Raw genomic sequence first — 17,825 nt, 5'->3', positions numbered from 1 at the left:
ATTAGGACTGAATCCAGGCCTTAGTCATTGCAGGAAGGCAGGCTCTTTACATGCTAGGTTTAGGTGCTAACTGGGAAAGCAAACAGGTGAACCCTGTCAAGCTCATGTTGCGACACTCTGCTTAGGATAACACCTGGTCCAGGGGCGAAAATCTGATATCAACTTTGGAGGGGACAATTACATGAAATTTTCTCAAGAGCAATTCCTGAGGGGGACACCAAAAGTAGTGCTGTAATACTACATTGTAATATGGTAAATGTATATTGAGGAACCAAAGAAATAAGGTGTTTGCGTACTCCTAACTACCGGTAACCAAAACTACACAAGTAATCACAACAGCAATACCATTGCCTTTAACAAATCTTTGTTCAGTCACCAGTTTAAGTTGAGAGTGGGGGTATCCATGGCATTTTCCAATTATGTTCCTATTTTACAAGTCAAAAAAATTGAGAACCTTTCATAATGTTGCCAAACAAAGACTCAACAAACTTACCTGAGACTCCCTGTCTCTGCCAGTCTGTCCCTGCATATCTGTCCTCAACTCTGCTGTCTGTGTGCCATCTATTGCCTGCTCTGCCTAATGACATCATTGTGAAACATTCCCATTTGAATTTCATTTCTTTCTTATGAACATTTTATCAACTAGTCTTTGAGATATTAGGCTACTAGGGTTCTTACTATGTGTTTTGGTGTATTGAAAAATACTCTGATGTCCGTCTTTTATTTTTCTGGCATTTTTCTACCTGGCTGGCTACACACACAGTGTGTAGGTTATTTACAGTAGGAGATGGGCTTCTATCATCTTCAATCATTCTATTTGGGCTTCGATCTAAAAGGTAGCTAGCAAATGTGAAACGGATTAAAATGACAAGAGTTGACAGCTGTATGAGTTCACCATTTACACAACATATGCTGCAACCTTTTGTAATTTTAATAGTTTGTTTCATATTGGCTGGCTTCCAACAATAGCTGAATTTGCAAAGCTAGCGAGCACCAATTCAGTTTCAGTGGTGTTTGCTATAATCTTTGCTACCCGGGTTAAATAAAGGTGAAATAAAATAAATAAAAAAATAAAAGTTCCCTTGCGACAATTTAGCTTTTGCAACGAGACCATTAAATATATTTAAGACAATGGTAGAAGAGAGTGTAGTTCTGTTCAGTTTGGATTTCAGTTTATCGCTAACCTTATCACAGGGACTTTGAAGCACTAACTTACAGTAGATACGACCTCTCTGTTACCTAGCAAGCTAAGGAACTGGCAGTGGATCAAACCATTGTGAGGCAAAGGGTGGGGGGGTCGCAATCTTTTGAAACTTAAAAACGCGCTATTAAGTGTCTATAATCAGCACAATTGCTTTCATTGCGTATTATTAATATTATTTAAATTACATAGTTATGTTTCAGTGATATATTGGGGGGGACAAATCATATTTTTCCCAGGATGGGGATGTGTCGTGTCCCCCCCGTCCCCCCTGGGATTTCCGCCCCTGACCTGGCACCCCCCTAACTAACCCTCTCCTCTACCTGTCCCAATGACTAGTTCCCTCTCTAACCACCCCCCTCATCCCTCCTGTCATCAGTTTGGGGTCACAGCGGTGTACTACTCCACGTCCCGCTCAGGTGTCTGTCATCGAGCTCAGGGGCCACCGGGCTGACCTAAGCCACCAAAGGAATTCAACACACGTGTTTGGTAGTTTTTTTATACAATTTTACTTTAAATTATTATAATACAAACAGTGACAACAGTTAAGACAAATAACAGACATTTTTCTCGTATCATAAATGAATCATGAATATATTATAGCAACATGGCACTTTCAAGTGGATATCCATTAAACATTCAAACTATTTCAGTCACAATTAAAAATGATGTTTCCACAAACATGATGGACTGGAGCAATGCTAAATAAAAAATATATTATAGATCTTTTTTTACAGTGAATAATTAGCATAAATGCAAACAGTGTAAGTGGCACATGTCCTCACAGTAGCTGTTCTATACATTTGAGGTCACATGAAATGACAGTCCCACAATCAGAATCTTTCACATCACTAAGACATTAAATGGTTCCAGGAACATCATTCAATTAATACAAAAATGGCAGTACTGTATTTTCATGTTAGAGTTAACAGCTCAATGATTGAGAAATGTGATCTATAAGAATGAATTTACAATTGTTAACTGAACACTATTTTGGTATCTCGGGTAATCTCCGAATTGACCGTGATCATTTCTGGGATACCACTTGGAAATCTCCCATTACTACATGTTTAACCACAAGTAATATGAATACAGTAAAATATGTCAAATAGAAAAAAGAAATAAGAAAATACATTACAACATTCAAAATCACAAAGCTCTTTAGATCATATTAGAAACATTGCAAATATTTGGATAAATCCAAATCAATCCTAAATGGACATCCATGAGGAATATAAAATGATCTGGTCCATTTTCCACATAGAATACAATTTTCCACCTTGTTAAACATCCTCTGGAGAGTGTGAAGAACTGTTCCAAACTAGACCACTACAGTCCAACTCAGATAAAACATTTCCAACTTCAAGGTCCAACTCCTCCGGCTGAGTTACAATAGTCTGACAACTGATATGAGTGGACGTGATAGGTGAAATCCATATGATTGAAACTATCCAGCCCTTCCACTTGTTAGTGGCGAAGGAGGAAAGGACACTAGTAGTGGATTCTACTAAATACTACAGGTCCAAAACGTATTTAATTACAGACCATTAGATGCTGTATGTCGAGGTTTGAACTAAGCGGTTTTCTGTATGATGAAGGAAAACAGAGGAGATTGTACTGACAGCTTACCGCTACTCTTCAGAAGTTGATACGGTATGTCAAGGAGCTCTTTGGAGATCAACAAACACCCTTTTCACAAAATCCCCCCGTGAGAGAGGACAGATTTACTCTTTCATCATCATCACTGCACTCTCTAATTATCTCCATTACGAGACACTTTATAGCCCCACCAAGCTTGTTGTTTTGGTAAACAGGGAATGCAAGGGCGAAGGACTTTTTTCCCCCTCCATCATAAAGCATAGTTAATATAACATTCAACATCCTCATAACAGCCAAGTCATCATCAAAGACATCATTGGGATGTGTACAATGAAAAAAAGCAGATTTGTGATTTGGAAGGAGCGTACATTCACACACCCGTGCTCGAGTTTGTGTGTGGCGCGGGTCAGCGTATGTGTCAGGGTCTTGTAGAGAAGGATACCAGAGCTACACCTCCACCCAGCTAGGTATTATGCCCACTACTGGGAGGCTAGAGTGGGACCCTCCTCGGATCCATTGTTGACCTATCCTCTTCCTCAGCGTCTGTGTCGACGGGCAACAGGACCTGGATATGAGGGAGAAACACGTCAGGGAACAGATACACAAACATACAGACATCGTCACACAGATACGTGAGCAGCTGTCGGCCAGGATGAGCTGATGTGTCCAGGTCTGGTGTGCTGTTATTTCCAGCCCAAGGCTATAAAATTCCACTTTATTCCCAGTCTGGAATATTGTCCAGACCACTGCTTCACCATATATCATCACAACATAGCGGAATTCCAGAACCTCACACGCTTTATGGAAAGGCTTTTATGGCATAATAAACCACCATATTACATTCAGAAAGTATTCAGACCCCTTGACTTTTTACACATTTTGTTACGTTACAGCCTTATTCTAAAAATGGATTAAATAAAAAAAATACCAAATCAATCTACACACAATACCAAAAAATGTCTGCAGCATTGAAGGTCCCCAAGAACACGGTTGCCGCCGTCATTCTTAAATGGAAGTAGTTTGGAACCACCAAGACTCTTCCTAAAGCTGTCCGCTCGGCCAAACTGAGCAATCGGGGGAGAAGGGCCTTGGTCAGGGAGGTGACCAAGAACCCGATGGTCACTCTGACATAGCTCCATAGTTCCTCTGTTGAGGTAGGAGAACCTTCCAAAAGGACAACCATCTCTGCAGCACTCCACCAATCAGGCCTTCATGGTAGAGTGGCCAGACGGAAACCACTCCTCAGTAAAAGGCACGACAGCCCGCTTGGAGTTTGCCAAAAGGCCACTAAAGGACTCTCAGACCATGAGAAACAAGTATCTCTGGTCTGATGAAACCAAGACTGAACTCTTTGGCCTGAATGCCAAGCGTCACGTCTGGAGGAAACCTGGCACCATCCCTACGGTGAAGCCTGGTGGTGGCAGCATCATGCTGTGGGATGTTTTTCAGCGGCAGGGATTGGGTGACTAGTCAGGATCGAGGGAAAGACGAACGGAGCAAAGTACAGAGAGATCCTTGATGAAAACCTGCTCCAGAGCGCTCAGGACTGGGGCGAAGGTTCCCCTTCCAACAGGACAACGACCCTAAGCACACAAAGAAGACAACGCAGGAGTGGCTTCGGGACAAGTCTCTGAATGTCCTTGAATGGCCCAGCCAGAGCCCGGACTTGAACCCAATGGAACATCTCTGGAGAGACCTGAAAATAGCTGTGCAGAAAATAGCTCCCCATCCAACCGGACAGAGCTTGAATCACTGTGGAGAAGAAATGGGAGAAACTTCCTAAATACAGGTGTGCCAAGCTTGTAGCGTCATACACAAGAAGACTCGAGGCTGTAATCAAAAAGTACTGAGTAAAGAGTCTGAATATTTCTGTTATTCTATTTTTAATATATTTGCAAAAAATTTGCTTTGTCATTATGGGGTATTGTGTGTAGATTGATTTAAACAAATTCCATAATCAATTTTAGAATAAGGCTGTAATTTAACAAAATGTGGAAAAAGTCAAGCTATCCGAATACTTTTCGAATGCTGGATACAGAGACATCTTGGATGAGATTATGGTAGTGTGTGCATGCACGCAATACAGACATCTTGGATGAGATTATTGTAATGGAAGAAGCAGAGGCAGAAAGGGGGCTTGCCCAGCCTTCCTCTCTCACCGATATGAGGCCAATCCCAAATAAATCATCTTCATTCAGATACTGTACACTCAGACCAAGATGTCTATCGATGTTATGTCTGTGTTTCATCCCATAAGGAAACAGGTCGGTGATGTTAGGGCGTTTAACTAGTCAGTTTGACAGCATACACCAGAAAGGCCATAACAGCTCTAAAATAACTAAATGTTTGGCTGTTTATGATAAAAGTAAACAGCCTGCTCTGAACACCATATGGTCACAGCTGACCATGGGTGAAATCATTCCCCAACACTATCCTACAGACCAGGTCGGGAACTGAAATCAAACTCATTGCACACAGACTATTGACCAACCAAACTCCAACAGCTCTCCCTAATCAATGCCCTCCTCTCTACCATGGACATAGTTCTCTCCCTCTTTCTTCTCCTCCTCCACTCCGCTCTGCTTTCCATAACATCACTGAATGGAAATTAATTCCAAATGTCACTTTTATTCCCGGGATGAAGGGATGATTTGTTGCTGCTTGGCAGAGTACCAGGGACGAGGAGGGAGAGAGAGCAACACTGCCAGTCTGTCATAATCATTGTGACTCCAGAGAGAGGGTGAGAGAGAGAGGACAGAGCGAGAGAGAGGAGAGTGTACAGTAACACATTGACTGCTGTGTAGGAGGTCAATTCTCTCTGATTCCCCAACACAGGAAGCTTCTGTCGACAGTCTCACTACTCCAATATACAGTACATGATTTCCCACTCAAATAGACCAACACTATACACCCACTGGAGACAGTTAACTAATATCATAATGACATCACTATTCACCACATACTGTTCTCTCACCAAATACAATTCTCACAATGGATCCAATGAAACAAGGTGATCACACACTTACGGTAGACTACAATCTCAACAGATTAGGAGCAACTCTACAACATGAAATAACACAGAAGACACTTGACTCAACGACGTGACAACTGGCAGGCCGATCTAGTGCCATCCATCCATTACTCGTGTCTTGCCAAACAAGGAATGTCAATAACATTGCTATGATACTCATATTTTCCAGAACAACCGGGACAAGTAAGACATTGACTCAATTCCACACGGCACAATCCAACTCGGATAACTGACCCACAGAGAAACACCACCACAAATTGACGGGTGAAAACAAAGAGAGAAACAAACAAAAATGGAGAGAAAGGGGGAGAGGAGAAGAAAGGGGGATTTTCCATGACTTAGTCTTTCCTTGACAGTAACTGTGGGCCAGTTGCCCTTTAGACCGACCCAGAGAGCAGTGTGTGTGTGTGTGTGTGTGTTTGTAGGGGGGAAGCCCACATAAAACAGGTGCAGACAGGCTAAATCACTGTGACAAACCTCTCTCACACATCCCGTTTCTTTTCTTTCTCAACAAACACATCTTTAGCCAGTGTCCCATTGGGATGTGGAGTGTTACGGTGATGTTTGGTGGGAAAGTCTCTTTTATGCCCATGGGCTTTAATGTTTTATCATCAAACGGTGTCCCTTCATGATCCCACAGAGCAGTAGCACTCAGATCTGCAGTCCCCTCTTATGGTTAACTGTAGGGCTGACGCCAATTATTTGACTGGTCGATTGTTTTGCCGATAGACTGTTGGTCAACTAAGATATTTTAGTCAAGCAGTAGCAAATATACACTACATGACCAAAAGTATGTGGACACCTGCTAGTCAAACATCTCATTTCAAAATCATGGGCATTAATATGGAGTTGGTCCTCCCTTTGCAGCTATAACAGCCTCCTCTCTGCTGGGAAGACTTTACACTAGATGTTGGAACATTGCTACGTGGATTTGCTTCCATTCAGCAACAAGAGCATTAGTGAGGTCGGGCACTGACGTTGGGCGATTAGGCTTGGCTCGCTATGTTTATGATGTTTATGGTTAGGTACAGTCGTGCAACGATTGTGCTTTTTTCGCAAATGCGCTTTTGTTAAATCATCCCCCGTTTGGCGAAGTTGGCTGTCTTTGTTAGGAAGAAATAGTCTTCACAGTTCGCAACGAGCCAGGCGGCCCAAACTGCTGCATATGGCCTGACTCTGTTGCACAGAACGCAAGAGAAATGACACAATTTCCCTAGTTAAAAGAAATTCATGTTAGCTGGCAATATTAACTAAATATGCAGGTTTAAAAATATATACTTGTGTATTGATTTTAAGAAAGGCGTTGATGTTTATGGTTAGGTACACATTGGTGCAACGACAGTGCTTTTTTCGCGAATGCGCTTGTTAAATCACCCGTTTGGCGAAGTAGGCTACGATTCAATGATAAATTAACAGGCACCGCATCGATTATATGCAACGCAGGACAAGCTAGATAAACTAGTAATATCATCAACCATGTGTAGTTAACTAGTGATTATGTTAAGATTGATAGTTTTTTATAAGATACGTTTAATGCTAGCCAGCACCTTACCTTGGCTCCTTGCTGCACTCGCGTAACAGGTAGTCAGCCTGCCACGCAGTCTCCTCGTGGAGTGCAATGTAATCGGCCATGATCGGTGTCCAAAAATGCCGATTACCGATTGTTATGAAAACTTGAAATCGGCCCTAATTTATCAGACATTCCGATTAATCGGTCGACCTCTATTAGGATATGATAGTATTTCTGATTGGCTTAATGCACAACCACTAATGAGCTGTAGAGCTTCTCAAGGTAATGTGTTCTTCACCTCAAACAGAAAGCAAACAAAGTATGTTTTTACATCCATTGAAAATGACAATTCCTCAATGTATTTAAAAAAATCTTTCCAGCTCTCTCCCTTTCAATAACCAGTCAGCGTGAAAGGGAAATATGTCATGCTCTGATCCAGTGGAAAAAATAGGCCAAACTGATTTCTTCTTATCCCTTACGCAAATAGCCTACAGCTGTGTTTGTCCCGAGCTCACTAGCATGGACAACTTTGAGGGCCCAAGATATTTTATACAATGTTGCAAGGAGTTTCAGGCCAGACCCAAGTAAATAGTTGATACAATTTTTCAATGTTCACTGCAGACAGGTCATGCGTAGCCAATGTGGTTAATAGGATATTTATTTATTTTCATCAGGACATTTTCTACCTGCAGGCAGCAATGTTTTTATTTGTTGGTTTTATAGGCTATTTTTATATAGTTGGAAATGGAAATATAAGTTACTTTTTAGGTTTGTATCATTTTCATTTAGATAGAATTCTGATTAACCACATGACAATTATTTTGAGGTATGAAGATGTTTTTATAAATGAAACTGTTCCACAAAAAATGTGCATATGAAAACTATAACAGACACGCAGATCGGTAGAAATGGTAAGATAAATGGTCATTCCACATAAGAAATGTTGCCGACTCCTTGTGTAGCCTATTACCAGCAACTTCAGGAGAGTAACGGCAGAATCTGGAAAAACCATTAAGAGCGGGAGGAGGTGAAGTTTTTCTTCTGGTTATCTTGATCTCTGACCTCTTCAGTCATTTGTGCCTTATTTCATCAAACGGTGAGCTTAAAGCATCAGACAAGCTCAATGCATATAGGTGATTTTATTAAAACACATAGGGTGTTTCTATATATATATGAGAGAGAGAAAAACACACGTTTTAAAATGTTGACCAATCGATGGGTCTTTCAGTCGCCCTATTTTTTCTTTTTTTGTCGGGGACATCTCTAGTTAACTGACTCTCACCTGTGACTCGTCGCCAGTAACCCACAGCGCCGTGGAGTTGACCTTGGTCGAGGGGTCACAGGAGTCATCCAGGCTCTTGTACTTGTACTTCCTCATCATCAGACTGTCCACCACCCAGAACATGATGGACTACAGAGGGTCACACAGAGAACAAACTCAGTCAGTACAACTGGTGCAGTGGTGGACGCAGAATGGCCATGTAATGTACAATCAGTGTAGCCTAGTAAGCCTACATACTGCATTCTGTAAACTTCATGCAGGTTTTCTATCCAAAAATACAAGCTTTATGCACTGTCTGGGATACTAAACTCAGCAAAAAATAAACATTCCTTTTTCAGGACCCTGTCTTTCAAAGATAATTCGTAAAAATCAAAATAACTTCACAGATCTTCATTGTAAAGGGTTTAACCAATGTTTCCCATGCTTGTTCAATGAACCACAAACAATTAATGAACATGCACCTGTAGAACGGCCGTTAAGACACAGCTTACAGACGGAAGGTTATTAAGGTCACAGTTATGAAAACTTAGGACACTAAAGAGGCCCAAACATTTTGAGGAGACTGTCTTATACTATGCTTTCCCGCACAGAAGTTTCTGCCTAACAACGCTCCTTAACCCACTTTTGATTGGCTATTGTTATTTTTCTTAGTATGTCATTTTTCTGTAGAACGGCCGTTAAGACACAGCTTACAGACGGAAGGTTATTAAGGTCACAGTTATGAAAACTTAGGACACTAAAGAGGCCTTTCTACTGACTCTGAAAAACACCAAATGAAAGATGCCCAGGGTCCCTGCTCATCTGTGTGAACATGCCTTAGGCACGCTGCAAGGAGGCATGAGGACTGCAGATGTGGCCAGGGCAATAAATTGCAATGTCCGTATTGTGAGATGCCTAAGACAGCGGTACAGGGAGACAGGATGGACAGCTGATCATCCTTGCAGTGGCAGACCACGTGTAACAACACCTGCACAGGATCAGAACATCGGAACATCACCCCTGCAGGACAGGTACAGGATGGCAGCAACAACTGCCCGAGTTACACCAGGAACGCACAATCCCTCCATCAGTGCTCAGACTGTCCGCAATAGGCTGAGAGAGGCTGGATTGAGGGCTTGTAGGCCTGTTGTAAGGCAGGTCCTCACCAGACATTACCGGCAACAACGTCGCCTATGGGCACAAACCCACCGTCGCTGGACCCAACAGGACTGGCAAAAAGTGCACTTCACTGACGAGTCACAGTTTTGTCTCACCAGGGGTGATTGTCGGATTCGCGTTTATCATCGAAGGAATGAGCATTACACCAAGGCCTGTACTCTTGAGCGGGATCGATTTGGAGGTGGAGGGTCCGTCATGGTCTGTGGCGGTGTGTCACAGCATCATCGGACTGAGCTTGTTGTCATTGCAGGCAATCTCAACGCTGTGCGTTACAGGGAAGACATCATCCTACCTCATGTGGTACCCTTCCTGCAGGCTCATCCTGACATGACCCTCCAGCATGACAATGCCACCAGCCATACTGCTCGTTCTGTGCGGGATTTCCTGCAAGACAGGAATGTCAGTGTTCTGCCATGGCCACCGAAGAGCCTGGATCTCAATCCCATTGAGCACGTCTGGAATCTGTTGGATCGGAGGGTGAGGGCTAGGGCCATTCCCCCCAGAAATGTCCGGGAACTTGCAGGTGACTTGGTGGAAGAGTGGGGTAACATCTCACAGCAAGAACTGGCAAATCTGGTGCAGTCCATGAGGAGGAGATGCACTGCAGTACTTAATGCAGCTGGTGGCCACACCAGATACTGACTGTTACTTTGATTTTGACCCCCCCTTTGTTCAGGGACACATTATTCCATTTCTGTTAGTCACATGTCTGTGGAACTTGTTCAGTTTATGTCTCAGTTGTTGAATGTTATGTTTATACAAATATTTACACATGTTAAGTTTGCTGAAAATAAACAGTTGACAGTGAGAGGACTTTTCTTTTTTTGCTGAGTTTACATATACCACAGGAGGTTGGTGGTACCTTAATTGGGAAGGACGGCTCATAGTAATGGCTGGAATGGAATGAATAGAACAGTATCAGAAAACACATGGTTTCCATTCACTCCATTCCAGCCATTATTATGAGCCATCCTCCCCTCAGCAGCCTCCTCTGACATATACACAACATTATGCAGTGTTATTGCAGGTTGGTTGAGACTCACGTTGACAATGACGGGCACGATGAGCATGACCAACACAAGGTCCACCTGTGGGTTAGGGATGTAGTCCAGCAACACAGACTGCAGCTGGAACAGCAGCGCGCAGACAAACAGCGTCACAACACACACTTTCAATTTGTGCAGGGCAAAATATCAGACGCGTTGCACAAAAGACAATGACATTTAGATCGTCAATATTGTTCACTGTAATAGAAAGAGCATCTCTTTGGCTTTCTACTGTGTAACATGTGTGAGATTGGAGCTAATGTGATGATTATGTGGTATTCACCATGTCAGAGAGAGAAAAAAGCTCAAAGTATTCTATTTGTCTGGAATGAGCTACAGTATGTTAATGGGTTCCTGTTAGACACGTAGCCCCCCCCCGGTCGCCTTCCTCCCTGAGAAAAAGCCCCAGTGTCCAAAAGAAATGTACTGAAAAAAACTAAACCACCCTCTTCAAGTGAGGAGCAGTGAACAGAGCAACAACGATCATAAAACACAAAGAAGGTTTGAGCAGGAGATCCACAGCCTCAAACAAATAACCAACCAAACAAATTGTCTAAAGACTCTAGTCCCAGGGGCCGAATGATATTCATTTGGCTGAAGGTCAATGTTCCCATTCTGTTCAAAGGACAACTATTTCTCTTTGTTCTCTCCAAAACCTTTCATCCTCCCTTTCTTTTTCAGCCTTGACTTTGTTGACTTCAAATTGTCACCAGAGATTTCAAACACAGAACCGAGAAGAAAGAACATGATTGACACTTCCGCTCTCTCCCTCGAGTGGGTAGTCTCTCAGTTCTCTCAGGATCTGGGTTAGCCCATGTCCCTGGAGCAGGTGGTTGTGAGTACTGTAGGCCTACTCACGTTGGTCCATCCGGGAATGAGCAGTACCAAGCTGACTACACTCTTCTCCAGGACCATGATGAGAAGGTAGACACCACACTGAACGAGCCACGCTGCGGCCTGGGGAGGGTCACCTGGTCAGACAGAACAGACCATTCCTTAATGACCATTTAATGACCACACAGTGATCACACTGCAACCACATACATTAACCAACGGACTCAGATCGTCACCTACGGAAGATCAGCCATAAAGAGGATGACACCAGACTGCCACAACCACACATTGACCCCATAGAGGCATTCATACACACAGACAAGCACCCACAAACTCAGTGTGCTGGTCTAAACATGTCCCAAGTGTACTATTTGCATCTCGCTGTCATCTCAGTGTACACAGACAGGAACATGTCTCTGTCATTAACCAACACTCTACACCTGGGAACACAGCAGAGAGAAACAGACGAGAGAGACAGACGAGAGAGACAGACAGCGAGACCGAGAGACAAAGAGACAGAGGGAGAAGTGAGACAGCGGAGAGAAGGGTATATGAGAGACACAGATGAGAGAGACAGACGGCGAGACCGAGAGACAAAGAGACAGAGGGAGAAGTGAGACAGCGGAGAGAAGGGTATATGAGAGAAACAGATGAGAGAGACAGACGGCGAGACCGAGAGACAAAGAGACAGAGGGAGAAGTGAGACAGCGGAGAGAAGGGTATATGAGAGAAACAGACGAGAGAGACAGACAGCGAGACCGAGAGACAAAGAGACAGAGGGAGAAGTGAGACAGCGGAGAGAAGGGTATATGAGAGAAATAGATGAGACAGACAGACGGCGAGACCGAGAGACAAAGAGACAGAGGGAGAAGTGAGACAGCGGAGAGAAGGGTATATGAGAGAAACAGACGAGAGAGACAGACAGCGAGACCGAGAGACAAAGAGACAGAAGTGAGACAGCGGAGAGAATGGTATATGAGAGAAACAGACGAGAGAGAGACAGCGAGACCGAGAGACAAAGAGACAGAGGGAGAAGTGAGACAGCGGAGAGAAGGGTATATGAGAGACACAGCATGTGGTTGTTGTTCAGCTCTTTAAGAGGGACAGAATGGATTTGTAACTAACTCTACACAAACAGCTAAATGTTTGACTATTTGTTTCGTTTTCAGGACCAATAGTTATGACAGAGGGACAGTATTTGTAGCAGGCTTTTGGGGGAAAGGTCCCCACACAGAGAGAGAGCGATACAGATCGGATGGAAACTAAAGCCCACTAAAACATTTGGCCAGTGGTCATGGCACAGCTGCATTTACAATCCGGTGGATCATAATAATCAATGGAAAAACCAGCATGAAACAGAACCAAGCGCAGATGCAGTAGAAAATGACTTTGTGGAATACGGTAGATTAACAGACTGACGGAGCGAGTGCCGCAATCGGAGGATGTTTTTCATGCAATATTCTCATGAGCCTACAGCGGCCTCCTGTGGTGAAAGGAAGAAGTGTCAACCTTCCTGAACTATTCTGAAAATGAACTGACACAACCCTCTCCAACAACACAGTCACAGAACAGTAGCTGTCTGTGCTTTGGTCAACCTCCGAACATTTGACACAACCTAAACAGATGTCTAGGAGACTCACCGTATTCTCCAAAGGTGAGCAGTGTGAACTGCTTGTACTCCACGATCCTGGAGACAACCTTGACCCCCGCCCAGATGACCAGCACGCCTAGCGTGGCATCAAGCAGGAAGTTAATCAGATACCTGTGGAAATCCACCAGGAAGTGAGTCAGTGATTTGACATGGGGCAGCAAGCCTAGCGGTTAGAGTGTTGGGCCAGTAACCGAAAGTTCAGTGGTTGGAATACCCGAGCCGACAAGGTGCAAAATCTGCCATTGTGTCCTTGAGCAAGGCACTTATCACTTAATTTGCATTAGGGCTACCATACTACTATGGTTGACCGTGTAAAACAACACATTTCACTGCACCTGTCTGCTGTATGTCACAATAGAACATCTTATTTATCATAATGATTGGTTGAGACTTCAGATTGGAAGGTTGTTTCTGCCAACCTGCCCAATCACAGCTATGGACCCACAGGGAACAGGGGTTCATTTCTGTGAGGTTGGAGAGGAACACGTTGGCGAAGTGGATGAAGAGAGCACCAATGGCCTGCTTGGACATGTCGTAAAACCTGTAGAGATGGGGTGAAATGTAGGATGGTCATCACCATGGTGACTTGTAATAGCCAGATATATAAGTCAAGCAGCAAACATTGACATCTCTAAATCTAATAGAATCTTTGATCCTCAGCCATGTGATCAACCGATGGTCTCCTGTTCTTCCCTGGGGGTTTGACACAGTCTCTGATAAGAAATAGAAATAAAAACACCGGTCTCTTACCAGATCCTTCATGGTCTTCTGATCCCTACGGGCTCACGGAACCTCTTCACTGTAGAGAGAGATGGAGAGACGCAGTGAGAGAGAGAGAGAGAGAGAGAGAGAGAGAGAGAGAGAGAGAGAGAGAGAGACAGCCATAGAAGAGTGAAAAATCCTATCTTTGTGAATGTACATGACCTCTGTGGGTCCAGGAGAGATGGATAAAGAATGGAACAAGTCAGAACCACATGCTCCCTCAGTCCACCCATCCCCATCAGGACACTGGTAGCTCAGGGCTACGTGCCTTACAGGAACCCACTGTTCCTCTCTACCCATCTAACACAAGGTCTGAGTGTGTGACTGTTCACATACCAACATCATGTTGTGGCTGCAGTTTGACTCATTATCACCCAAAAACTATCTGAAGGTTAGAATGCAAAGCCAGAATTGGTGCCTGGCATAAAATGATAGCAACTGTATCCAAGAACTCTGGCACGCAAAAGGTGGGGCCAGTGGTCTGTCAATGGGAGGAAGTCACCAAAATAGCCAAGAGGAAGAGGACTCTAAACAAAGATGGATGCATCTTGGCAAGCGGAGGAGAGGCATTGAGTGCAGCGCTTGGCTGAGTAGACCCTTGATTTTCAGTAATATATTAACAGACTTGGGTACTCTGTCTGACGCAGTACTTACACGCACACACAGCTAAATACTGATCTTCTTACTAATAAGTACTGCGAGGAGGTCAAAGCTATTTGATCCTCCACTCTCCTTTAGAGTCTGACCCCTTTCTGTCATAAATCCCTCTGTTGTAAAGTACATGACTACAAAATGTAATCTCACTGTAGATAGAGATATAGACAGCCTATTCTCTTATATTCAAAAAGGCATGGATGTATTCTGTAGGATTTTATGACCACCCTCTCAAAATAGTTTGCTCCATCATAGACCATAAACGTTCACCCCTGTCTTGAAGAGGCATTTCAATAATAAGAATAATACAAATGAAATGGGTTTGTAGATTGTTTACCAGTAGTTTATCGTTGAAGGATAGTTTATGAATATACAATAGTCTAATAGTTATAGGAAACATTCGAGATCGTTTACATTTGTGTTGATGGGCCACTGATGATATTTGGCTACGCATGGCGCTGAATATTTAAAACTTAGCACATAAAAAGGATATGGGAAACATTCTTATAATAGACTATTTAAATGAATTATAATATAATTATATATTTATTATCTGCCTTATAAAGTGGAACAGCAGCCTATCGGATAGAAACGTCAAATAGCATAAACAAACAAACTGCCACGTGCTCACAGATGGAGAGTAAGTGGATACCAGAGCAGCTCTTGGCTGAGTAGACCCTTGATTTTCCCTTTAAAAGTGATTTCTAAGTATTTTATTTTAAACATGATCTGCTATTTCGAAACAATAAGTTATCCTATACAATTATACTCACCCATCAATTATACATTGTTACGTTCTCTTCTGAAAGATACTCACCCATCAATGTGCTGAAGGCAACTATGGCCAGCAACCCTTGAATCAAGACTCCGAATCTGTTTGTCAAAGCCCCGTTATCGCATCCCTGAGGGTTCTCCTTCGTAATGTCTGACATATTCGAAATCTCAAAAACCGCATTATTAAACAGTCTTTTGACCAGAAAAACACCATTGTATCCGTAAATGTCCATGTCGACTTTAAAAACACCCGAAGCAGACAAAGGACAGGGGGAACTTCCCCTGTTGTTCGCGATGAGAAATCCAGGAGCCTTCCAATCTCAAGAAAAAACTAAACGAATTTGCCATGCTATCACTGCTCAATGTCTCTCTCGCCAAGTTAATACAAAAGTATTTTGCGGGAGAAAAAAAAAAGTCACCCAAAATTAAAGTTAGGGACAGGGTTAAATGTTCTACTCCATATCAACTGCAAAATACGGGATTCTGACGTCACCTCCTGCTGTTGAATTCCGTGGATCTGTGCGAGCTCAGGCGGTCTTTGTTCCTTTTGTTAATTGCGGTCACGCGCCCCTGTCTCCGCAGTAGGGGGCCATCCAATGTCCCAAGCGCCATTTGAAATGCTCTTTAACAGTTACCATGTTCTAATCACATGTATAGAGTTTAGGCTATAATTTCATCTAAATGGACGACCTTTGTTATATGAATTATCTACAATACAGCAGTCAGATGATGTGTTCTACACATGATGAGAGATAACAATAGTGGATTTAACATTCTGACTTCATATTAATTACATTTAAATGTTTCTGCCATTTTTAAACTAATGCCTAAATAAGTCTATTTATCGCATACATTTGTTTTTAGAATTTCGATTTCAGAAACAGAATTTGTGTTAAATCCAGTTTTAAAATGACATGTATTTCTTTCTACCGCTCATTCACCGCCAGTCATTCACCAGCAGTCAGCCTGCTTAGCTGATGATGGCCCATCTAAACTACACATAAACTATATTGAAAATAATTTCACAAATCTAATAATAGATTTAGCCTAAAGACAATATTAAATTGACAATAGTGTGATGGTAAAAAATATTGTCAATTGTCAAATTGAATATGAAAAGAGTGCAGTTTATGCAGTTTAGTTGGAATTGACACAGAGGCAGGGAAACAGAGCACCCGAAAGTGACTTTTTCAAATCCTCTGAGGCTCCTACAGAGTTACATGCAGGTAAGACCTTTTGACTTCTATATAGTATCAGAAAGATTAGAATCTGAGGTTTCCAAAGCACTTACCTTTTCCAAATAACTCTAAAAATTGAAGAGATGAGCTCTATTTCAAAATATCACCTTTTCCAAGAATAACTGGTCCATGTGCAACACGGATATCCTACACTAACATAAACCAATGAAAATGATATTTTATTTGTTTTATTGGGTAACATATTCTAATGTTACCCAAGCCTTCATAACACACAACCAAATTATTATTTTTGCAATAGTATATGAAATATATTTATATGACTGTTATTTTGCTGTCAGAATAACTGCTCATTGGCTCAAAGTGGGATCCTTTCTAGTGTTAATAAGCAAAACCGACTTTGAATGGCCAGGACCTAGTCATGAAGCCACCATTGTCCAGTTATGGAATGAGGGAGTTGGAATCTAATTAATTACTGATTAATAACGTATTCAATCTATAGCCATAGCCTATGGGTTTGCAATAGGACTATGGCATTTTATTAAATCCAATGGTTTATGATAGGCCTACTCCATGTTCATTTTCAAGGCAGGCTAGATGAATTTGGGAGTTATTGAGTTGTAGAGACAAAACAGCACTTTTCTTCTGACTGGCACACAGACAAAGGGCAGTGGCCCGTGCAATGCATGCGTCGCACGTGGAGGATAATCGGTTCCCCGCGCACCTGTTAAAACCTCTTCTCTGGCAGATCAAACCGCGCGCTTCTAACCAACCATCTGTTACCAGCACCTCACCCCCACGTGCACACGCACACTTCCCTCCACCGGGATGGACCGCGAGTGGCGAAGCCGCGGAGAGACATTCGCTTCACCGAAGGGGTGCGGATGACGCCGGTGGTGGCTAGGCAACTCAGACCATTCGGGAGGCCTATCTGAGTGACTGCCAGCTTTTTTGTTTGAGAGTTGCAAGTGGAAGATGATGCTCATTCATTCTAGCACTGTTATGGGATGATGACAGCAGGAGGTTGCAGGGTTCCCCAAATCATTATCCAACAAGTAGGCCTATATTGCGCAATTTAGATTTTGCATTATTGTTCCGCAATTTAAAACAAGTGATTTACTCACAGT

At 42.8% G+C, this 17,825-nt stretch overlaps 1 pseudogene; it reads right to left on the bottom strand.

Moving 5' to 3' along the window:
- Nucleotides 1-1,681: 1,681 nt before the first annotated feature.
- LOC106576196 (store-operated calcium entry regulator STIMATE-like) lies at nucleotides 1,682-16,315 on the bottom strand (annotated as a pseudogene).
- Between the last annotated feature and the right edge of the window lie 1,510 nt (nucleotides 16,316-17,825).

Source organism: Salmo salar, chromosome ssa17 (genome assembly GCF_905237065.1).
Source record: "Salmo salar chromosome ssa17, Ssal_v3.1, whole genome shotgun sequence".
NCBI classification, from domain to species: Eukaryota; Metazoa; Chordata; class Actinopteri; order Salmoniformes; family Salmonidae; genus Salmo; species Salmo salar.
The sequence above is the reverse complement of the archived record's forward strand: the minus strand, read 5'-3'. Positions and strand labels throughout refer to the sequence as shown.